Source organism: Pseudorasbora parva, chromosome 4 (assembly GCF_024679245.1).
Source record: "Pseudorasbora parva isolate DD20220531a chromosome 4, ASM2467924v1, whole genome shotgun sequence".
Lineage (NCBI taxonomy): Eukaryota > Metazoa > Chordata > Actinopteri > Cypriniformes > Gobionidae > Pseudorasbora > Pseudorasbora parva.
This window is the reverse complement of record NC_090175.1, coordinates 38402928-38419825: the sequence shown is the minus strand read 5'-3', so window position 1 is coordinate 38419825 and position 16898 is coordinate 38402928. Positions and strand designations below refer to the sequence as shown.

Below are 16898 nucleotides of genomic sequence, written 5' to 3'. Positions count from 1 at the left end.
GGGCTCGTCCGGGATTTGAACCCGGGACCTCTCTCACCCTAAGCGAGAATCATACCCCTAGACCAACGAGCCTGACTGCGAACACCAACAGCTACGTGTGTACACATGTACAGTCACTGAATGTTGCCCTCTAAAAGATTGGGCAGGCACTAATTTTAATAGAAAACGCTTGCCGTTAGGAAGCCGCATTTCCTGGAAGGCAGCGACTCTGAGTATGGTCTGTACAAGGAAAAAAAAAACACTTGACCTTTGACTGAATCTGGGCTATGTTGTAGTACAGATGAACAAAAGTAATTATTTCAAAAACTCAGCAGTTTTGAGGTGGGCTCAACGCAGCCAGCTTGCTATGAAACGACTGGGCTCGTCCGGGATTTGAACCCGGGACCTCTCGCACCCTAAGCGAGAATCATACCCCTAGACCAACGAGCCTCTCCGGTATGCCATGTTTTGTGTGGGTACCACAAATTTAGTGAAGCTCACCTGTATAACGGAACGTGTTCTGTTGTCGAGATACTTAAGTGTAGATATTTGAGCTTCAAAAACTACTTCAAGGGATACTACAGATTGACGGCCAATTTTGCCAAACAAGGCCCGGTGGCCTAATGGATAAGGCATCAGCCTCCGGAGCTGAGGATTGTGGGTTCAAGTCCCAACTGGGTCGTCTTTGATGGGCTACCTTTAAGATGACTTTGTGAGAATTTCAAGGAGGATTTTTCAATGACTATATCCATGATGACCGCACGATTGGAATTATCATAATGATAACCATATATCACTATGAAAGACGAATTTAAAAGAGAATTCCACAAAGTGTTTTTTTAACACAAGTCACAACAAAAGTAGCTGTCTACTCATCAAGACTGATTCTGCATCTTCAGCATCAATAAATTGTCTTCTGCCACTCATGCTTTGCCCATGAAGTCAACAGTGCCAATGAGAGCTTTGGCCATCTAATTGCAGAAAAACGCACGGCACACCAGTGAAGGGCTCTAAAAGTCAACAGCAGCATACAGACTATATCTTAGGCTTGACTTTGAACCATAAGGCATCAGCCTCCGTCCAAGGACGTGGTTGAATGAGCTAGCTCTAAGCAAAAGGTCAATGACTGTACAAAGAAACTCCAAGGACATGTATTTCTGTGCTCATGGTTTTAATTCAACTATGACTGATGTAAAATGGTTTGAATCCCAAAACCCCTGCAGAAAGTTCAATTTGGCCGAAATATCAGCCTCTGATGCTAGAGAACGTGACATCAAGCACCATGTTGTCTGCAGCAAAAGTTCTGATATCAAATGGTTGTTAAAGCAAAGCAACCATCGGAAACAGTGTCAGAAAACCTTGAACTCATTCTAAATGCTAGAGGGCTCAGTCGGGAATTGAATATAATTGAAATAGAAAGCGTTTGTTGTTAGGAAGCCGAGGAAGTTAGCTTGCTTTGAAACGGCTGGGCTCGTCCGGGATTTGAACCCAGGACCTCTCGCACCCGAAGCGAGAATCATACCCCTAGACCAACGAGCCAGACCAGAATCACCTATGGCTACGTGTGTACACATCTACAGTCACTTAATGTGGCCCTCTAAAAGATTGGGCAGGCACTAGTTTTAATAGAAAACACTTGTCGTTAGGAAGCCGCATTTCCTGGAAGGCAGCGACTCTGAGTATGGCCTGCACAAGGAAGAAAAAAACACGACCTTTGTCTGAATCTGGGATATGTTTTAGTACAGATGAACAACAGTAATTATTTCAAAACCACAGTAGTTTTTATCTAAGCTCAACGTAGCCAGCTTGCTTTGAAACGGCTGGGCTCGTCCGGGATTTGAACCCGGGACCTCTCGCACCCTAAGCGAGAATCATACCCCTAGACCAACGAGCCTGACTGCGAACACCAACAGCTACGTGTGTACACATGTACAGTCACTGAATGTTGCCCTCTAAAAGATTGGGCAGGCACTAATTTTAATAGAAAACGCTTGCCGTTAGGAAGCCGCATTTCCTGGAAGGCAGCGACTCTGAGTATGGTCTGTACAAGGAAAAAAAAAACACTTGACCTTTGACTGAATCTGGGCTATGTTGTAGTACAGATGAACAAAAGTAATTATTTCAAAAACTCAGCAGTTTTGAGGTGGGCTCAACGCAGCCAGCTTGCTATGAAACGACTGGGCTCGTCCGGGATTTGAACCCGGGACCTCTCGCACCCTAAGCGAGAATCATACCCCTAGACCAACGAGCCTCTCCGGTATGCCATGTTTTGTGTGGGTACCACAAATTTAGTGAAGCTCACCTGTATAACGGAACGTGTTCTGTTGTCGAGATACTTAAGTGTAGATATTTGAGCTTCAAAAACTACTTCAAGGGATACTACAGATTGACGGCCAACTTTGCCAAACAAGGCCCGGTGGCCTAATGGATAAGGCATCAGCCTCCGGAGCTGAGGATTGTGGGTTCAAGACCCAACTGTGTCGTCTTTGATGGGCTACCTTTAAGATGGCTTTGTGAGAATTTTAAGGAGGATTTTTCAATGACTATATCCATGATGACCGCACGATTGGAATTATCATAATGATAACCATATATCACTATGAAAGACGAATTTAAAAGAGAATTCCACAAAGTGTTTTTTTAACACAAGTCACAACAAAAGTAGCTGTCTACTCATCAAGACTGATTCTGCATCTTCAGCATCAATAAATTGTCTTCTGCCACTCATGCTTTGCCCATGAAGTCAACAGTGCCAATGAGAGCTTTGGCCATCTAATTGCAGAAAAACGCACGGCACACCAGTGAAGGGCTCTAAAAGTCAACAGCAGCATACAGACTATATCTTAGGCTTGACTTTGAACCATAAGGCATCAGCCTCCGTCCAAGTACGTGGTTGAATGAGCTAGCTCTAAGCAAAAGGTCAATGACTGTACAAAGAAACTCCAAGGACATGTATTTCTGTGCTCATGGTTTTAATTCAACTATGACTGATGTAAAATGGTTTGAATCCCAAAACCCCTGCAGAAAGTTCAATTTGGCCGAAATATCAGCCTCTGATGCTAGAGAACGTGACATCAAGCACCATGTTGTCTGCAGCAAAAGTTCTGATATCAAATGGTTGTTAAAGCAAAGCAACCATCGGAAACAGTGTCAGAAAACCTTGAACTCATTCTAAATGCTAGAGGGCTCAGTCGGGAATTGAATATAATTGAAATAGAAAGCGTTTGTTGTTAGGAAGCCGAGGAAGTTAGCTTGCTTTGAAACGGCTGGGCTCGTCCGGGATTTGAACCCGGGACCTCTCGCACCCGAAGCGAGAATCATACCCCTAGACCAACGAGCCAGACCAGAATCACCTATGGCTACGTGTGTACACATCTACAGTCACTTAATATGGCCCTCTAAAAGATTGGGCAGGCACTAGTTTTAATAGAAAACACTTGTCGTTAGGAAGCCGCATTTCCTGGAAGGCAGCGACTCTGAGTATGGCCTGCACAAGGAAGAAAAAAACACGACCTTTGTCTGAATCTGGGATATGTTGTAGTACAGATGAACAACAGTAATTATTTCAAAACCACAGTAGTTTTTATCTAAGCTCAACGTAGCCAGCTTGCTTTGAAACGGCTGGGCTCGTCCGGGATTTGAACCCGGGACCTCTCGCACCCTAAGCGAGAATCATACCCCTAGACCAACGAGCCTGACTGCAAACACCAACAGCTACGTGTGTACACATGTACAGTCACTGAATGTTGCCCTCTAAAAGATTGGGCAGGCACTAATTTTAATAGAAAACGCTTGCCGTTAGGAAGCCGCATTTCCTGGAAGGCAGCGACTCTGAGTATGGTCTGTACAAGGAAAAAAAAAACACTTGACCTTTGACTGAATCTGGGCTATGTTGTAGTACAGATGAACAAAAGTAATTATTTCAAAAACTCAGCAGTTTTGAGGTGGGCTCAACGCAGCCAGCTTGCTATGAAACGACTGGGCTCGTCCGGGATTTGAACCCGGGACCTCTCGCACCCTAAGCGAGAATCATACCCCTAGACCAACGAGCCTCTCCGGTATGCCATGTTTTGTGTGGGTACCACAAATTTAGTGAAGCTCACCTGTATAACGGAACGTGTTCTGTTGTCGAGATACTTAAGTGTAGATATTTGAGCTTCAAAAACTACTTCAAGGGATACTACAGATTGACGGCCAATTTTGCCAAACAAGGCCCGGTGGCCTAATGGATAAGGCATCAGCCTCCGGAGCTGAGGATTGTGGGTTCAAGTCCCAACTGGGTCGTCTTTGATGGGCTACCTTTAAGATGACTTTGTGAGAATTTCAAGGAGGATTTTTCAATGACTATATCCATGATGACCGCACGATTGGAATTATCATAATGATAACCATATATCACTATGAAAGACGAATTTAAAAGAGAATTCCACAAAGTGTTTTTTTAACACAAGTCACAACAAAAGTAGCTGTCTACTCATCAAGACTGATTCTGCATCTTCAGCATCAATAAATTGTCTTCTGCCACTCATGCTTTGCCCATGAAGTCAACAGTGCCAATGAGAGCTTTGGCCATCTAATTGCAGAAAAACGCACGGCACACCAGTGAAGGGCTCTAAAAGTCAACAGCAGCATACAGACTATATCTTAGGCTTGACTTTGAACCATAAGGCATCAGCCTCCGTCCAAGTACGTGGTTGAATGAGCTAGCTCTAAGCAAAAGGTCAATGACTGTACAAAGAAACTCCAAGGACATGTATTTCTGTGCTCATGGTTTTAATTCAACTATGACTGATGTAAAATGGTTTGAATCCCAAAACCCCTGCAGAAAGTTCAATTTGGCCGAAATATCAGCCTCTGATGCTAGAGAACGTGACATCAAGCACCATGTTGTCTGCAGCAAAAGTTCTGATATCAAATGGTTGTTAAAGCAAAGCAACCATCGGAAACAGTGTCAGAAAACCTTGAACTCATTCTAAATGCTAGAGGGCTCAGTCGGGAATTGAATATAATTGAAATAGAAAGCGTTTGTTGTTAGGAAGCCGAGGAAGTTAGCTTGCTTTGAAACGGCTGGGCTCGTCCGGGATTTGAACCCGGGACCTCTCGCACCCGAAGCGAGAATCATACCCCTAGACCAACGAGCCAGACCAGAATCACCTATGGCTACGTGTGTACACATCTACAGTCACTTAATATGGCCCTCTAAAAGATTGGGCAGGCACTAGTTTTAATAGAAAACACTTGTCGTTAGGAAGCCGCATTTCCTGGAAGGCAGCGACTCTGAGTATGGCCTGCACAAGGAAGAAAAAAACACGACCTTTGTCTGAATCTGGGATATGTTGTAGTACAGATGAACAACAGTAATTATTTCAAAACCACAGTAGTTTTTATCTAAGCTCAACGTAGCCAGCTTGCTTTGAAACGGCTGGGCTCGTCCGGGATTTGAACCCGGGACCTCTCGCACCCTAAGCGAGAATCATACCCCTAGACCAACGAGCCTGACTGCAAACACCAACAGCTACGTGTGTACACATGTACAGTCACTGAATGTTGCCCTCTAAAAGATTGGGCAGGCACTAATTTTAATAGAAAACGCTTGCCGTTAGGAAGCCGCATTTCCTGGAAGGCAGCGACTCTGAGTATGGTCTGTACAAGGAAAAAAAAAACACTTGACCTTTGACTGAATCTGGGCTATGTTGTAGTACAGATGAACAAAAGTAATTATTTCAAAAACTCAGCAGTTTTGAGGTGGGCTCAACGCAGCCAGCTTGCTATGAAACGACTGGGCTCGTCCGGGATTTGAACCCGGGACCTCTCGCACCCTAAGCGAGAATCATACCCCTAGACCAACGAGCCTCTCCGGTATGCCATGTTTTGTGTGGGTACCACAAATTTAGTGAAGCTCACCTGTATAACGGAACGTGTTCTGTTGTCGAGATACTTAAGTGTAGATATTTGAGCTTCAAAAACTACTTCAAGGGATACTACAGATTGACGGCCAATTTTGCCAAACAAGGCCCGGTGGCCTAATGGATAAGGCATCAGCCTCCGGAGCTGAGGATTGTGGGTTCAAGTCCCAACTGGGTCGTCTTTGATGGGCTACCTTTAAGATGACTTTGTGAGAATTTCAAGGAGGATTTTTCAATGACTATATCCATGATGACCGCACGATTGGAATTATCATAATGATAACCATATATCACTATGAAAGACGAATTTAAAAGAGAATTCCACAAAGTGTTTTTTTAACACAAGTCACAACAAAAGTAGCTGTCTACTCATCAAGACTGATTCTGCATCTTCAGCATCAATAAATTGTCTTCTGCCACTCATGCTTTGCCCATGAAGTCAACAGTGCCAATGAGAGCTTTGGCCATCTAATTGCAGAAAAACGCACGGCACACCAGTGAAGGGCTCTAAAAGTCAACAGCAGCATACAGACTATATCTTAGGCTTGACTTTGAACCATAAGGCATCAGCCTCCGTCCAAGGACGTGGTTGAATGAGCTAGCTCTAAGCAAAAGGTCAATGACTGTACAAAGAAACTCCAAGGACATGTATTTCTGTGCTCATGGTTTTAATTCAACTATGACTGATGTAAAATGGTTTGAATCCCAAAACCCCTGCAGAAAGTTCAATTTGGCCGAAATATCAGCCTCTGATGCTAGAGAACGTGACATCAAGCACCATGTTGTCTGCAGCAAAAGTTCTGATATCAAATGGTTGTTAAAGCAAAGCAACCATCGGAAACAGTGTCAGAAAACCTTGAACTCATTCTAAATGCTAGAGGGCTCAGTCGGGAATTGAATATAATTGAAATAGAAAGCGTTTGTTGTTAGGAAGCCGAGGAAGTTAGCTTGCTTTGAAACGGCTGGGCTCGTCCGGGATTTGAACCCGGGACCTCTCGCACCCGAAGCGAGAATCATACCCCTAGACCAACGAGCCAGACCAGAATCACCTATGGCTACGTGTGTACACATCTACAGTCACTTAATGTGGCCCTCTAAAAGATTGGGCAGGCACTAGTTTTAATAGAAAACACTTGTCGTTAGGAAGCCGCATTTCCTGGAAGGCAGCGACTCTGAGTATGGCCTGCACAAGGAAGAAAAAAAAAACACGACCTTTGTCTGAATCTGGGATATGTTGTAGTACAGATGAACAACAGTAATTATTTCAAAACCACAGTAGTTTTTATCTAAGCTCAACGTAGCCAGCTTGCTTTGAAACGGCTGGGCTCGTCCGGGATTTGAACCCGGGACCTCTCGCACCCTAAGCGAGAATCATACCCCTAGACCAACGAGCCTGACTGCGAACACCAGCAGCTACGTGTGTACACATGTACAGTCACTGAATGTTGCCCTCTAAAAGATTGGGCAGGCACTAATTTTAATAGAAAACGCTTGCCGTTAGGAAGCCGCATTTCCTGGAAGGCAGCGACTCTGAGTATGGTCTGTACAAGGAAAAAAAAAACACTTGACCTTTGACTGAATCTGGGCTATGTTGTAGTACAGATGAACAAAAGTAATTATTTCAAAAACTCAGCAGTTTTGAGGTGGGCTCAACGCAGCCAGCTTGCTATGAAACGACTGGGCTCGTCCGGGATTTGAACCCGGGACCTCTCGCACCCTAAGCGAGAATCATACCCCTAGACCAACGAGCCTCTCCGGTATGCCATGTTTTGTGTGGGTACCACAAATTTAGTGAAGCTCACCTGTATAACGGAACGTGTTCTGTTGTCGAGATACTTAAGTGTAGATATTTGAGCTTCAAAAACTACTTCAAGGGATACTACAGATTGACGGCCAATTTTGCCAAACAAGGCCCGGTGGCCTAATGGATAAGGCATCAGCCTCCGGAGCTGAGGATTGTGGGTTCAAGTCCCAACTGGGTCGTCTTTGATGGGCTACCTTTAAGATGGCTTTGTGAGAATTTCAAGGAGGATTTTTCAATGACTATATCCATGATGACCGCACGATTGGAATTATCATAATGATAACCATATATCACTATGAAAGACGAATTTTAAAGAGAATTCCACAAAGTGTTTTTTTAACACAAGTCACAACAAAAGTAGCTGTCTACTCATCAAGACTGATTCTGCATCTTCAGCATCAATAAATTGTCTTCTGCCACTCATGCTTTGCCCATGAAGTCAACAGTGCCAATGAGAGCTTTGGCCATCTAATTGCAGAAAAACGCACGGCACACCAGTGAAGGGCTCTAAAAGTCAACAGCAGCATACAGACTATATCTTAGGCTTGACTTTGAACCATAAGGCATCAGCCTCCGTCCAAGGACGTGGTTGAATGAGCTAGCTCTAAGCAAAAGGTCAATGACTGTACAAAGAAACTCCAAGGACATGTATTTCTGTGCTCATGGTTTTAATTCAACTATGACTGATGTAAAATGGTTTGAATCCCAAAACCCCTGCAGAAAGTTCAATTTGGCCGAAATATCAGCCTCTGATGCTAGAGAACGTGACATCAAGCACCATGTTGTCTGCAGCAAAAGTTCTGATATCAAATGGTTGTTAAAGCAAAGCAACCATCGGAAACAGTGTCAGAAAACCTTGAACTCATTCTAAATGCTAGAGGGCTCAGTCGGGAATTGAATATAATTGAAATAGAAAGCGTTTGTTGTTAGGAAGCCGAGGAAGTTAGCTTGCTTTGAAACGGCTGGGCTCGTCCGGGATTTGAACCCGGGACCTCTCGCACCCGAAGCGAGAATCATACCCCTAGACCAACGAGCCAGAACAGAATCACCTATGGCTACGTGTGTACACATCTACAGTCACTTAATGTGGCCCTCTAAAAGATTGGGCAGGCACTAGTTTTAATAGAAAACACTTGTCGTTAGGAAGCCGCATTTCCTGGAAGGCAGCGACTCTGAGTATGGCCTGCACAAGGAAGAAAAAAACACGACCTTTGTCTGAATCTGGGATATGTTGTAGTACAGATGAACAACAGTAATTATTTCAAAACCACAGTAGTTTTTATCTAAGCTCAACGTAGCCAGCTTGCTTTGAAACAGCTGGGCTCGTCCGGGATTTGAACCCGGGACCTCTCGCACCTTAAGCGAGAATCATACCCCTAGACCAACGAGCCTGACTGCGAACACCAACAGCTACGTGTGTACACATGTACAGTCACTGAATGTTGCCCTCTAAAAGATTGGGCAGGCACTAATTTTATTAGAAAACGCTTGCCGTTAGGAAGCCGCATTTCCTGGAAGGCAGCGACTCTGAGTATGGTCTGTACAAGGAAAAAAAAAACACTTGACCTTTGACTGAATCTGGGCTATGTTGTAGTACAGATGAACAAAAGTAATTATTTCAAAAACTCAGCAGTTTTGAGGTGGGCTCAACGCAGCCAGCTTGCTATGAAACGACTGGGCTCGTCCGGGATTTGAACCCGGGACCTCTCCATGATGACCGCACGATTGGAATTATCATAATGATAACCATATATCACTATGAAAGAAGAATTTAAAAGAGAATTCCACAAAGTGTTTTTTTAACACAAGTCACAACAAAAGTAGCTGTCTACTCATCAAGACTGATTCTGCATCTTCAGCATCAATAAATTGTCTTCTGCCACTCATGCTTTGCCCATGAAGTCAACAGTGCCAATGAGAGCTTTGGCCATCTAATTGCAGAAAAACGCACGGCACACCAGTGAAGGGCTCTAAAAGTCAACAGCAGCATACAGACTATATCTTAGGCTTGACTTTGAACCATAAGGCATCAGCCTCCGTCCAAGGACGTGGTTGAATGAGCTAGCTCTAAGCAAAAGGTCAATGACTGTACAAAGAAACTCCAAGGACATGTATTTCTGTGCTCATGGTTTTAATTCAACTATGACTGATGTAAAATGGTTTGAATCCCAAAACCCCTGCAGAAAGTTCAATTTGGCCGAAGTATCAGCCTCTGATGCTAGAGAACGTGACATCAAGCACCATGTTGTCTGCAGCAAAAGTTCTGATATCAAATGGTTGTTAAAGCAAAGCAACCATCGGAAACAGTGTCAGAAAACCCTTGAACTCATTCTAAATGCTAGAGGGCTCAGTCGGGAATTGAATATAATTGAAATAGAAAGCATTTGTTGTTAGGAAGCCGAGGAAGTTAGCTTGCTTTGAAACGGCTGGGCTCGTCCAGGATTTGAACCCGGGACCTCTCGCACCCGAAGCAAGAATCATACCCCTAGACCAACGAGCCAGACCAGAATCACCTATGGCTACATGTGTGCACATCTACAGTCACTTAATGTGGCCCTCTAAAAGATTGGGCAGGCACTAGTTTTAATAGAAAACACTTGTCGTTAGGAAGCCGCATTTCCTGGAAGGCAGCGACTCTGAGTATGACCTGCACAAGGAAGAAAAAAACACGACCTTTGACTGTATCTGGGATATGTTGTAGTACAGATGAACAACAGTAATTATTTCAAAACCACAGTAGCTTTTATCTAAGCTCAACGTAGCCAGCTTGCTTTGAAACGGCTGGGCTCGTCTGGGATTTGAACCCGGGACCTCTCGCACCCTAAGCGAGAATCATACCCCTAGACCAACGAGCCTGACTGCGAACACCAACAGCTACGTGTGTACACATGTACAGTCACTGAATGTTGCCCTCTAAAAGATTGGGCAGGCACTAATTTTAATAGAAAACGCTTGCCGTTAGGAAGCCGCATTTCCTGGAAGGCAGCGACTCTGAGTATGGTCTGTACAAGGAAAAAAAAAACACTTGACCTTTGACTGAATCTGGGCTATGTTGTAGTACAGATGAACAAAAGTAATTATTTCAAAACCTCAGCAGTTTTGAGGTGGGCTCAACGCAGCCAGCTTGCAATGAAACGACTGGGCTCGTCCGGGATTTGAACCCGGGACCTCTCGCACCCTAAGCGAGAATCATACCCCTAGACCAACGAGCCTCTCCGGTATGCCATGTTTTGTGTGGGTACCACAAATTTAGTGAAGCTCGCCTGTATAACGGAACGTGTTCTGTTGTCGAGATACTTAAGTGTAGATATTTGAGCTTCAAAAACTACTTCAAGGGATACTACAGATTGACGGCCAACTTTGCCAAACAAGGCCCGGTGGCATAATGGATAAGGCATCAGCCTCCGGAGCTAAGGATTTGTGGGTTCAAGTCCCACCTGGGTCGTCTTTGATGGGCTACCTTTAAGATGGCTTTGTGAGAATTTCAAGGAGGATATATGACTATATCCATGATGACCGCACGATTGGAATTATCATAATGATAACCATATATCACTATGAAAGACGAATTTAAAAGAGAATTCCACAAAGTGTTTTTTTAACACAAGTCACAACAAAAGTAGCTGTCTACTCATCAAGACTGATTCTGCATCTTCAGCATCAATAAATTGTCTTCTGCCACTCATGCTTTGCCCATGAAGTCAACAGTGCCAATGAGAGCTTTGGCCATCTAATTGCAGAAAAACGCACGGCACACCAGTGAAGGGCTCTAAAAGTCAACAGCAGCATACAGACTATATCTTAGGCTTGACTTTGAACCATAAGGCATCAGCCTCCGTCCAAGGACGTGGTTGAATGAGCTAGCTCTAAGCAAAAGGTCAATGACTGTACAAAGAAACTCCAAGGACATGTATTTCTGTGCTCATCGTTTTAATTCAACTATGACTGATGTAAAATGGTTTGAATCCCAAAACCCCTGCAGAAAGTTCAATTTGGCCAAAGTATCAGCCTCTGATGCTAGAGAACGTGACATCAAGCACCATGTTGTCTGCAGCAAAACTTCTGATATCAAATGGTTGTTAAAGCAAAGCAACCATCGGAAACAGTGTCAGAAAACCCTTGAACTCATTCTAAATGCTAGAGGGCTCAGTCGGGAATTGAATATAATTGAAATAGAAAGCGTTTGTTGTTAGGAAGCAGAGGAAGTTAGCTTGCTTTGAAACGGCTGGGCTCGTCCGGGATTTGAACCCGGGACCTCTCGCACCCGAAGCAAGAATCATACCCCTAGACCAACGAGCCAGACCAGAATCACCTATGGCTACATGTGTGCACATCTACAGTCACTTAATGTGGCCCTCTAAAAGATTGGGCAGGCACTAGTTTTAATAGAAAACACTTGTCGTTAGGAAGCCGCATTTCCTGGAAGGCAGCGACTCTGAGTATGACCTGCACAAGGAAGAAAAAAACACGACCTTTGACTGTATCTGGGATATGTTGTAGTACAGATGAACAACAGTAATTATTTCAAAACCACAGTAGCTTTTATCTAAGCTCAACGTAGCCAGCTTGCTTTGAAACGGCTGGGCTCGTCTGGGATTTGAACCCGGGACCTCTCGCACCCTAAGCGAGAATCATACCCCTAGACCAACGAGCCTGACTGCGAACACCAACAGCTACGTGTGTACACATGTACAGTCACTGAATGTTGCCCTCTAAAAGATTGGGCAGGCACTAATTTTAATAGAAAACGCTTGCCGTTAGGAAGCCGCATTTCCTGGAAGGCAGCGACTCTGAGTATGGTCTGTACAAGGAAAAAAAAAACACTTGACCTTTGACTGAATCTGGGCTATGTTGTAGTACAGATGAACAAAAGTAATTATTTCAAAACCTCAGCAGTTTTGAGGTGGGCTCAACGCAGCCAGCTTGCAATGAAACGACTGGGCTCGTCCGGGATTTGAACCCGGGACCTCTCGCACCCTAAGCGAGAATCATACCCCTAGACCAACGAGCCTCTCCGGTATGCCATGTTTTGTGTGGGTACCACAAATTTAGTGAAGCTCGCCTGTATAACGGAACGTGTTCTGTTGTCGAGATACTTAAGTGTAGATATTTGAGCTTCAAAAACTACTTCAAGGGATACTACAGATTGACGGCCAACTTTGCCAAACAAGGCCCGGTGGCATAATGGATAAGGCATCAGCCTCCGGAGCTAAGGATTTGTGGGTTCAAGTCCCACCTGGGTCGTCTTTGATGGGCTACCTTTAAGATGGCTTTGTGAGAATTTCAAGGAGGATATATGACTATATCCATGATGACCGCACGATTGGAATTATCATAATGATAACCATATATCACTATGAAAGACGAATTTAAAAGAGAATTCCACAAAGTGTTTTTTTAACACAAGTCACAACAAAAGTAGCTGTCTACTCATCAAGACTGATTCTGCATCTTCAGCATCAATAAATTGTCTTCTGCCACTCATGCTTTGCCCATGAAGTCAACAGTGCCAATGAGAGCTTTGGCCATCTAATTGCAGAAAAACGCACGGCACACCAGTGAAGGGCTCTAAAAGTCAACAGCAGCATACAGACTATATCTTAGGCTTGACTTTGAACCATAAGGCATCAGCCTCCGTCCAAGGACGTGGTTGAATGAGCTAGCTCTAAGCAAAAGGTCAATGACTGTACAAAGAAACTCCAAGGACATGTATTTCTGTGCTCATCGTTTTAATTCAACTATGACTGATGTAAAATGGTTTGAATCCCAAAACCCCTGCAGAAAGTTCAATTTGGCCAAAGTATCAGCCTCTGATGCTAGAGAACGTGACATCAAGCACCATGTTGTCTGCAGCAAAACTTCTGATATCAAATGGTTGTTAAAGCAAAGCAACCATCGGAAACAGTGTCAGAAAACCCTTGAACTCATTCTAAATGCTAGAGGGCTCAGTCGGGAATTGAATATAATTGAAATAGAAAGCGTTTGTTGTTAGGAAGCAGAGGAAGTTAGCTTGCTTTGAAACGGCTGGGCTCGTCCGGGATTTGAACCCGGGATCTCTCGCACCCGAAGCGAGAATCATACCCCTAGACCAACAAGCCAGACAAGAATCACCTATGGCTACGTGTGTACACATGTACAGTCACTTAATGTGGCCCTCTAAAAGATTGGGCAGGCACTAGTTTTAATAGAAAACACTTGTCGTTAGGAAGCCGCATTTCCTGGAAGGCAGCGACTCTGAGTATGGCCTGCACAAGGAAAAAAAAAACGCGACCTTTGACTGAATCTGGGATATGTTGTAGTACAGATGAACAACAGTATTTATTTCAAAAACACAGTAGTTTTTATCTAAGCTCAATGTAGCCAGCTTGCTTTGAAACAGCTGGGCTCGTCCGGGATTTGAACCCGGGACCTCTTGCACCCTAAGCGAGAATCATACCCCTAGACCAACGAGCCTGACTGCGAACACCAACAGCTACGTGTGTACACATGTACAGTCACTGAATGTTGCCCTCTAAAAGATTGGGCAGGCACTAATTTTAATAGAAAACGCTTGCCGTTAGGAAGCCGCATTTCCTGGAAGGCAGCGACTCTGAGTATGGTCTGTACAAGGAAAAAAAAAACACTTGACCTTTGACTGAATCTGGGCTATGTTGTAGTACAGATGAACAAAAGTAATTATTTCAAAAACTCAGCAGTTTTGAGGTGGGCTCAACGCAGCCAGCTTGCTATGAAACGACTGGGCTCGTCCGGGATTTGAACCCGGGACCTCTCGCACCCTAAGCGAGAATCATACCCCTAGACCAACGAGCCTCTCCGGTATGCCATGTTTTGTGTGGGTACCACAAATTTAGTGAAGCTCACCTGTATAACGGAACGTGTTCTGTTGTCGAGATACTTAAGTGTAGATATTTGAGCTTCAAAAACTACTTCAAGGGATACTACAGATTGACGGCCAACTTTGCCAAACAAGGCCCGGTGGCCTAATGGATAAGGCATCAGCCTCCGGAGCTGAGGATTGTGGGTTCAAGTCCCAACTGGGTCGTCTTTGATGGGCTACCTTTAAGATGGCTTTGTGAGAATTTCAAGGAGGATTTTTCAATGACTATATCCATGATGACCGCACGATTGGAATTATCATAATGATAACCATATATCACTATGAAAGACGAATTTAAAAGAGAATTCCACAAAGTGTTTTTTTAACACAAGTCACAACAAAAGTAGCTGTCTACTCATCAAGACTGATTCTGCATCTTCAGCATCAATAAATTGTCTTCTGCCACTCATGCTTTGCCCATGAAGTCAACAGTGCCAATGAGAGCTTTGGCCATCTAATTGCAGAAAAACGCACGGCACACCAGTGAAGGGCTCTAAAAGTCAACAGCAGCATACAGACTATATCTTAGGCTTGACTTTGAACCATAAGGCATCAGCCTCCGTCCAAGGACGTGGTTGAATGAGCTAGCTCTAAGCAAAAGGTCAATGACTGTACAAAGAAACTCCAAGGACATGTATTTCTGTGCTCATGGTTTTAATTCAACTATGACTGATGTAAAATGGTTTGAATCCCAAAACCCCTGCAGAAAGTTCAATTTGGCCGAAATATCAGCCTCTGATGCTAGAGAACGTGACATCAAGCACCATGTTGTCTGCAGCAAAAGTTCTGATATCAAATGGTTGTTAAAGCAAAGCAACCATCGGAAACAGTGTCAGAAAACCTTGAACTCATTCTAAATGCTAGAGGGCTCAGTCGGGAATTGAATATAATTGAAATAGAAAGCGTTTGTTGTTAGGAAGCCGAGGAAGTTAGCTTGCTTTGAAACAGCTGGGCTCGTCCGGGATTTGAACCCGGGACCTCTCGCACCCGAAGCGAGAATCATACCCCTAGACCAACGAGCCAGACCAGAATCACCTATGGCTACGTGTGTACAAATCTACAGTCACTTAATGTGGCCCTCTAAAAGATTGGGCAGGCACTAGTTTTAATAGAAAACACTTGTCGTTAGGAAGCCGCATTTCCTGGAAGGCAGCGACTCTGAGTATGGCTTGCACAAGGAAGAAAAAAACACGGCCTTTGTCTGAATCTGGGATATGTTGTAGTACAGATGAACAACAGTAATTATTTCAAAACCACAGTAGTTTTTATCTAAGCTCAACGTAGCCAGCTTGCTTTGAAAAGGCTGGGCTCGTCCGGGATTTGAACCCGGGACCTCTCTCACCCTAAGCGAGAATCATACCCCTAGACCAACGAGCCTGACTGCGAACACCAACAGCTACGTGTGTACACATGTACAGTCACTGAATGTTGCCCTCTAAAAGATTGGGCAGGCACTAATTTTAATAGAAAACGCTTGCCGTTAGGAAGCCGCATTTCCTGGAAGGCAGCGACTCTGAGTATGGTCTGTACAAGGAAAAAAAAAACACTTGACCTTTGACTGAATCTGGGCTATGTTGTAGTACAGATGAACAAAAGTAATTATTTCAAAAACTCAGCAGTTTTGAGGTGGGCTCAACGCAGCCAGCTTGCTATGAAACGACTGGGCTCGTCCGGGATTTGAACCCGGGACCTCTCCATGATGACCGCACGATTGGAATTATCATAATGATAACCATATATCACTATGAAAGAAGAATTTAAAAGAGAATTCCACAAAGTGTTTTTTTAACACAAGTCACAACAAAAGTAGCTGTCTACTCATCAAGACTGATTCTGCATCTTCAGCATCAATAAATTGTCTTCTGCCACTCATGCTTTGCCCATGAAGTCAACAGTGCCAATGAGAGCTTTGGCCATCTAATTGCAGAAAAACGCACGACACACCAGTGAAGGGCTCTAAAGTCAACAGCAGCATACAGACTATATCTTAGGCTTGACTTTGAACCATAAGGCATCAGCCTCCGTCCAAGGACGTGGTTGAATGAGCTAGCTCTAAGCAAAAGGTCAATGACTGTACAAAGAAACTCCAAGGACATGTATTTCTGTGCTCATGGTTTTAATTCAACTATGACTGATGTAAAATGGTTTGAATCCCAAAACCCCTGCAGAAAGTTCAATTTGGCCGAAGTATCAGCCTCTGATGCTAGAGAACGTGACATCAAGCACCATGTTGTCTGCAGCAAAAGTTCTGATATCAAATGGTTGTTAAAGCAAAGCAACCATCGGAAACAGTGTCAGAAAACCTTGAACTCATTCTAAATGCTAGAGGGCT

General features: G+C 44.1%; 32 non-coding genes across 32 annotated transcripts; 5 read left to right on the top strand and 27 right to left on the bottom strand.

The window, feature by feature from the left end:
* On the bottom strand, nt 1-72 carry trnap-agg (transfer RNA proline (anticodon AGG)). Its single transcript has one exon. It is a non-coding gene; the product is annotated as a tRNA-Pro (tRNA).
* Nucleotides 73-357: 285 nt separating this feature from the next.
* trnap-agg (transfer RNA proline (anticodon AGG)) lies at nt 358-429 on the bottom strand. Its single transcript has one exon. It is a non-coding gene; the product is annotated as a tRNA-Pro (tRNA).
* A 159-nt stretch (nt 430-588) lies between these two features.
* Nucleotides 589-661, top strand: trnar-ccg (transfer RNA arginine (anticodon CCG)). The gene has a single exon. It is a non-coding gene; the product is annotated as a tRNA-Arg (tRNA).
* A 785-nt stretch (nt 662-1446) lies between these two features.
* trnap-cgg (transfer RNA proline (anticodon CGG)) lies at nt 1447-1518 on the bottom strand. The gene has a single exon. It is a non-coding gene; the product is annotated as a tRNA-Pro (tRNA).
* Nucleotides 1519-1801: 283 nt separating this feature from the next.
* trnap-agg (transfer RNA proline (anticodon AGG)) lies at nt 1802-1873 on the bottom strand. Its single transcript has one exon. It is a non-coding gene; the product is annotated as a tRNA-Pro (tRNA).
* Nucleotides 1874-2158: 285 nt separating this feature from the next.
* Nucleotides 2159-2230, bottom strand: trnap-agg (transfer RNA proline (anticodon AGG)). The gene has a single exon. It is a non-coding gene; the product is annotated as a tRNA-Pro (tRNA).
* A 1017-nt stretch (nt 2231-3247) lies between these two features.
* Nucleotides 3248-3319, bottom strand: trnap-cgg (transfer RNA proline (anticodon CGG)). Its single transcript has one exon. It is a non-coding gene; the product is annotated as a tRNA-Pro (tRNA).
* A 283-nt stretch (nt 3320-3602) lies between these two features.
* Nucleotides 3603-3674, bottom strand: trnap-agg (transfer RNA proline (anticodon AGG)). Its single transcript has one exon. It is a non-coding gene; the product is annotated as a tRNA-Pro (tRNA).
* Nucleotides 3675-3959: 285 nt separating this feature from the next.
* Nucleotides 3960-4031, bottom strand: trnap-agg (transfer RNA proline (anticodon AGG)). The gene has a single exon. It is a non-coding gene; the product is annotated as a tRNA-Pro (tRNA).
* A 159-nt stretch (nt 4032-4190) lies between these two features.
* On the top strand, nt 4191-4263 carry trnar-ccg (transfer RNA arginine (anticodon CCG)). Its single transcript has one exon. It is a non-coding gene; the product is annotated as a tRNA-Arg (tRNA).
* Nucleotides 4264-5048: 785 nt separating this feature from the next.
* trnap-cgg (transfer RNA proline (anticodon CGG)) lies at nt 5049-5120 on the bottom strand. The gene has a single exon. It is a non-coding gene; the product is annotated as a tRNA-Pro (tRNA).
* Nucleotides 5121-5403: 283 nt separating this feature from the next.
* trnap-agg (transfer RNA proline (anticodon AGG)) lies at nt 5404-5475 on the bottom strand. Its single transcript has one exon. It is a non-coding gene; the product is annotated as a tRNA-Pro (tRNA).
* Nucleotides 5476-5760: 285 nt separating this feature from the next.
* trnap-agg (transfer RNA proline (anticodon AGG)) lies at nt 5761-5832 on the bottom strand. Its single transcript has one exon. It is a non-coding gene; the product is annotated as a tRNA-Pro (tRNA).
* A 159-nt stretch (nt 5833-5991) lies between these two features.
* trnar-ccg (transfer RNA arginine (anticodon CCG)) lies at nt 5992-6064 on the top strand. The gene has a single exon. It is a non-coding gene; the product is annotated as a tRNA-Arg (tRNA).
* A 785-nt stretch (nt 6065-6849) lies between these two features.
* Nucleotides 6850-6921, bottom strand: trnap-cgg (transfer RNA proline (anticodon CGG)). The gene has a single exon. It is a non-coding gene; the product is annotated as a tRNA-Pro (tRNA).
* Nucleotides 6922-7207: 286 nt separating this feature from the next.
* Nucleotides 7208-7279, bottom strand: trnap-agg (transfer RNA proline (anticodon AGG)). Its single transcript has one exon. It is a non-coding gene; the product is annotated as a tRNA-Pro (tRNA).
* Nucleotides 7280-7564: 285 nt separating this feature from the next.
* Nucleotides 7565-7636, bottom strand: trnap-agg (transfer RNA proline (anticodon AGG)). Its single transcript has one exon. It is a non-coding gene; the product is annotated as a tRNA-Pro (tRNA).
* A 159-nt stretch (nt 7637-7795) lies between these two features.
* Nucleotides 7796-7868, top strand: trnar-ccg (transfer RNA arginine (anticodon CCG)). The gene has a single exon. It is a non-coding gene; the product is annotated as a tRNA-Arg (tRNA).
* A 785-nt stretch (nt 7869-8653) lies between these two features.
* trnap-cgg (transfer RNA proline (anticodon CGG)) lies at nt 8654-8725 on the bottom strand. The gene has a single exon. It is a non-coding gene; the product is annotated as a tRNA-Pro (tRNA).
* Nucleotides 8726-9008: 283 nt separating this feature from the next.
* Nucleotides 9009-9080, bottom strand: trnal-aag (transfer RNA leucine (anticodon AAG)). Its single transcript has one exon. It is a non-coding gene; the product is annotated as a tRNA-Leu (tRNA).
* Nucleotides 9081-10117: 1037 nt separating this feature from the next.
* trnap-cgg (transfer RNA proline (anticodon CGG)) lies at nt 10118-10189 on the bottom strand. Its single transcript has one exon. It is a non-coding gene; the product is annotated as a tRNA-Pro (tRNA).
* A 283-nt stretch (nt 10190-10472) lies between these two features.
* trnap-agg (transfer RNA proline (anticodon AGG)) lies at nt 10473-10544 on the bottom strand. The gene has a single exon. It is a non-coding gene; the product is annotated as a tRNA-Pro (tRNA).
* A 285-nt stretch (nt 10545-10829) lies between these two features.
* trnap-agg (transfer RNA proline (anticodon AGG)) lies at nt 10830-10901 on the bottom strand. The gene has a single exon. It is a non-coding gene; the product is annotated as a tRNA-Pro (tRNA).
* Nucleotides 10902-11916: 1015 nt separating this feature from the next.
* trnap-cgg (transfer RNA proline (anticodon CGG)) lies at nt 11917-11988 on the bottom strand. The gene has a single exon. It is a non-coding gene; the product is annotated as a tRNA-Pro (tRNA).
* Nucleotides 11989-12271: 283 nt separating this feature from the next.
* trnap-agg (transfer RNA proline (anticodon AGG)) lies at nt 12272-12343 on the bottom strand. Its single transcript has one exon. It is a non-coding gene; the product is annotated as a tRNA-Pro (tRNA).
* A 285-nt stretch (nt 12344-12628) lies between these two features.
* On the bottom strand, nt 12629-12700 carry trnap-agg (transfer RNA proline (anticodon AGG)). The gene has a single exon. It is a non-coding gene; the product is annotated as a tRNA-Pro (tRNA).
* A 1015-nt stretch (nt 12701-13715) lies between these two features.
* On the bottom strand, nt 13716-13787 carry trnap-cgg (transfer RNA proline (anticodon CGG)). The gene has a single exon. It is a non-coding gene; the product is annotated as a tRNA-Pro (tRNA).
* A 283-nt stretch (nt 13788-14070) lies between these two features.
* On the bottom strand, nt 14071-14142 carry trnap-agg (transfer RNA proline (anticodon AGG)). Its single transcript has one exon. It is a non-coding gene; the product is annotated as a tRNA-Pro (tRNA).
* A 285-nt stretch (nt 14143-14427) lies between these two features.
* Nucleotides 14428-14499, bottom strand: trnap-agg (transfer RNA proline (anticodon AGG)). The gene has a single exon. It is a non-coding gene; the product is annotated as a tRNA-Pro (tRNA).
* A 159-nt stretch (nt 14500-14658) lies between these two features.
* On the top strand, nt 14659-14731 carry trnar-ccg (transfer RNA arginine (anticodon CCG)). The gene has a single exon. It is a non-coding gene; the product is annotated as a tRNA-Arg (tRNA).
* A 785-nt stretch (nt 14732-15516) lies between these two features.
* trnap-cgg (transfer RNA proline (anticodon CGG)) lies at nt 15517-15588 on the bottom strand. Its single transcript has one exon. It is a non-coding gene; the product is annotated as a tRNA-Pro (tRNA).
* A 283-nt stretch (nt 15589-15871) lies between these two features.
* trnap-agg (transfer RNA proline (anticodon AGG)) lies at nt 15872-15943 on the bottom strand. The gene has a single exon. It is a non-coding gene; the product is annotated as a tRNA-Pro (tRNA).
* Between the last annotated feature and the right edge of the window lie 955 nt (nt 15944-16898).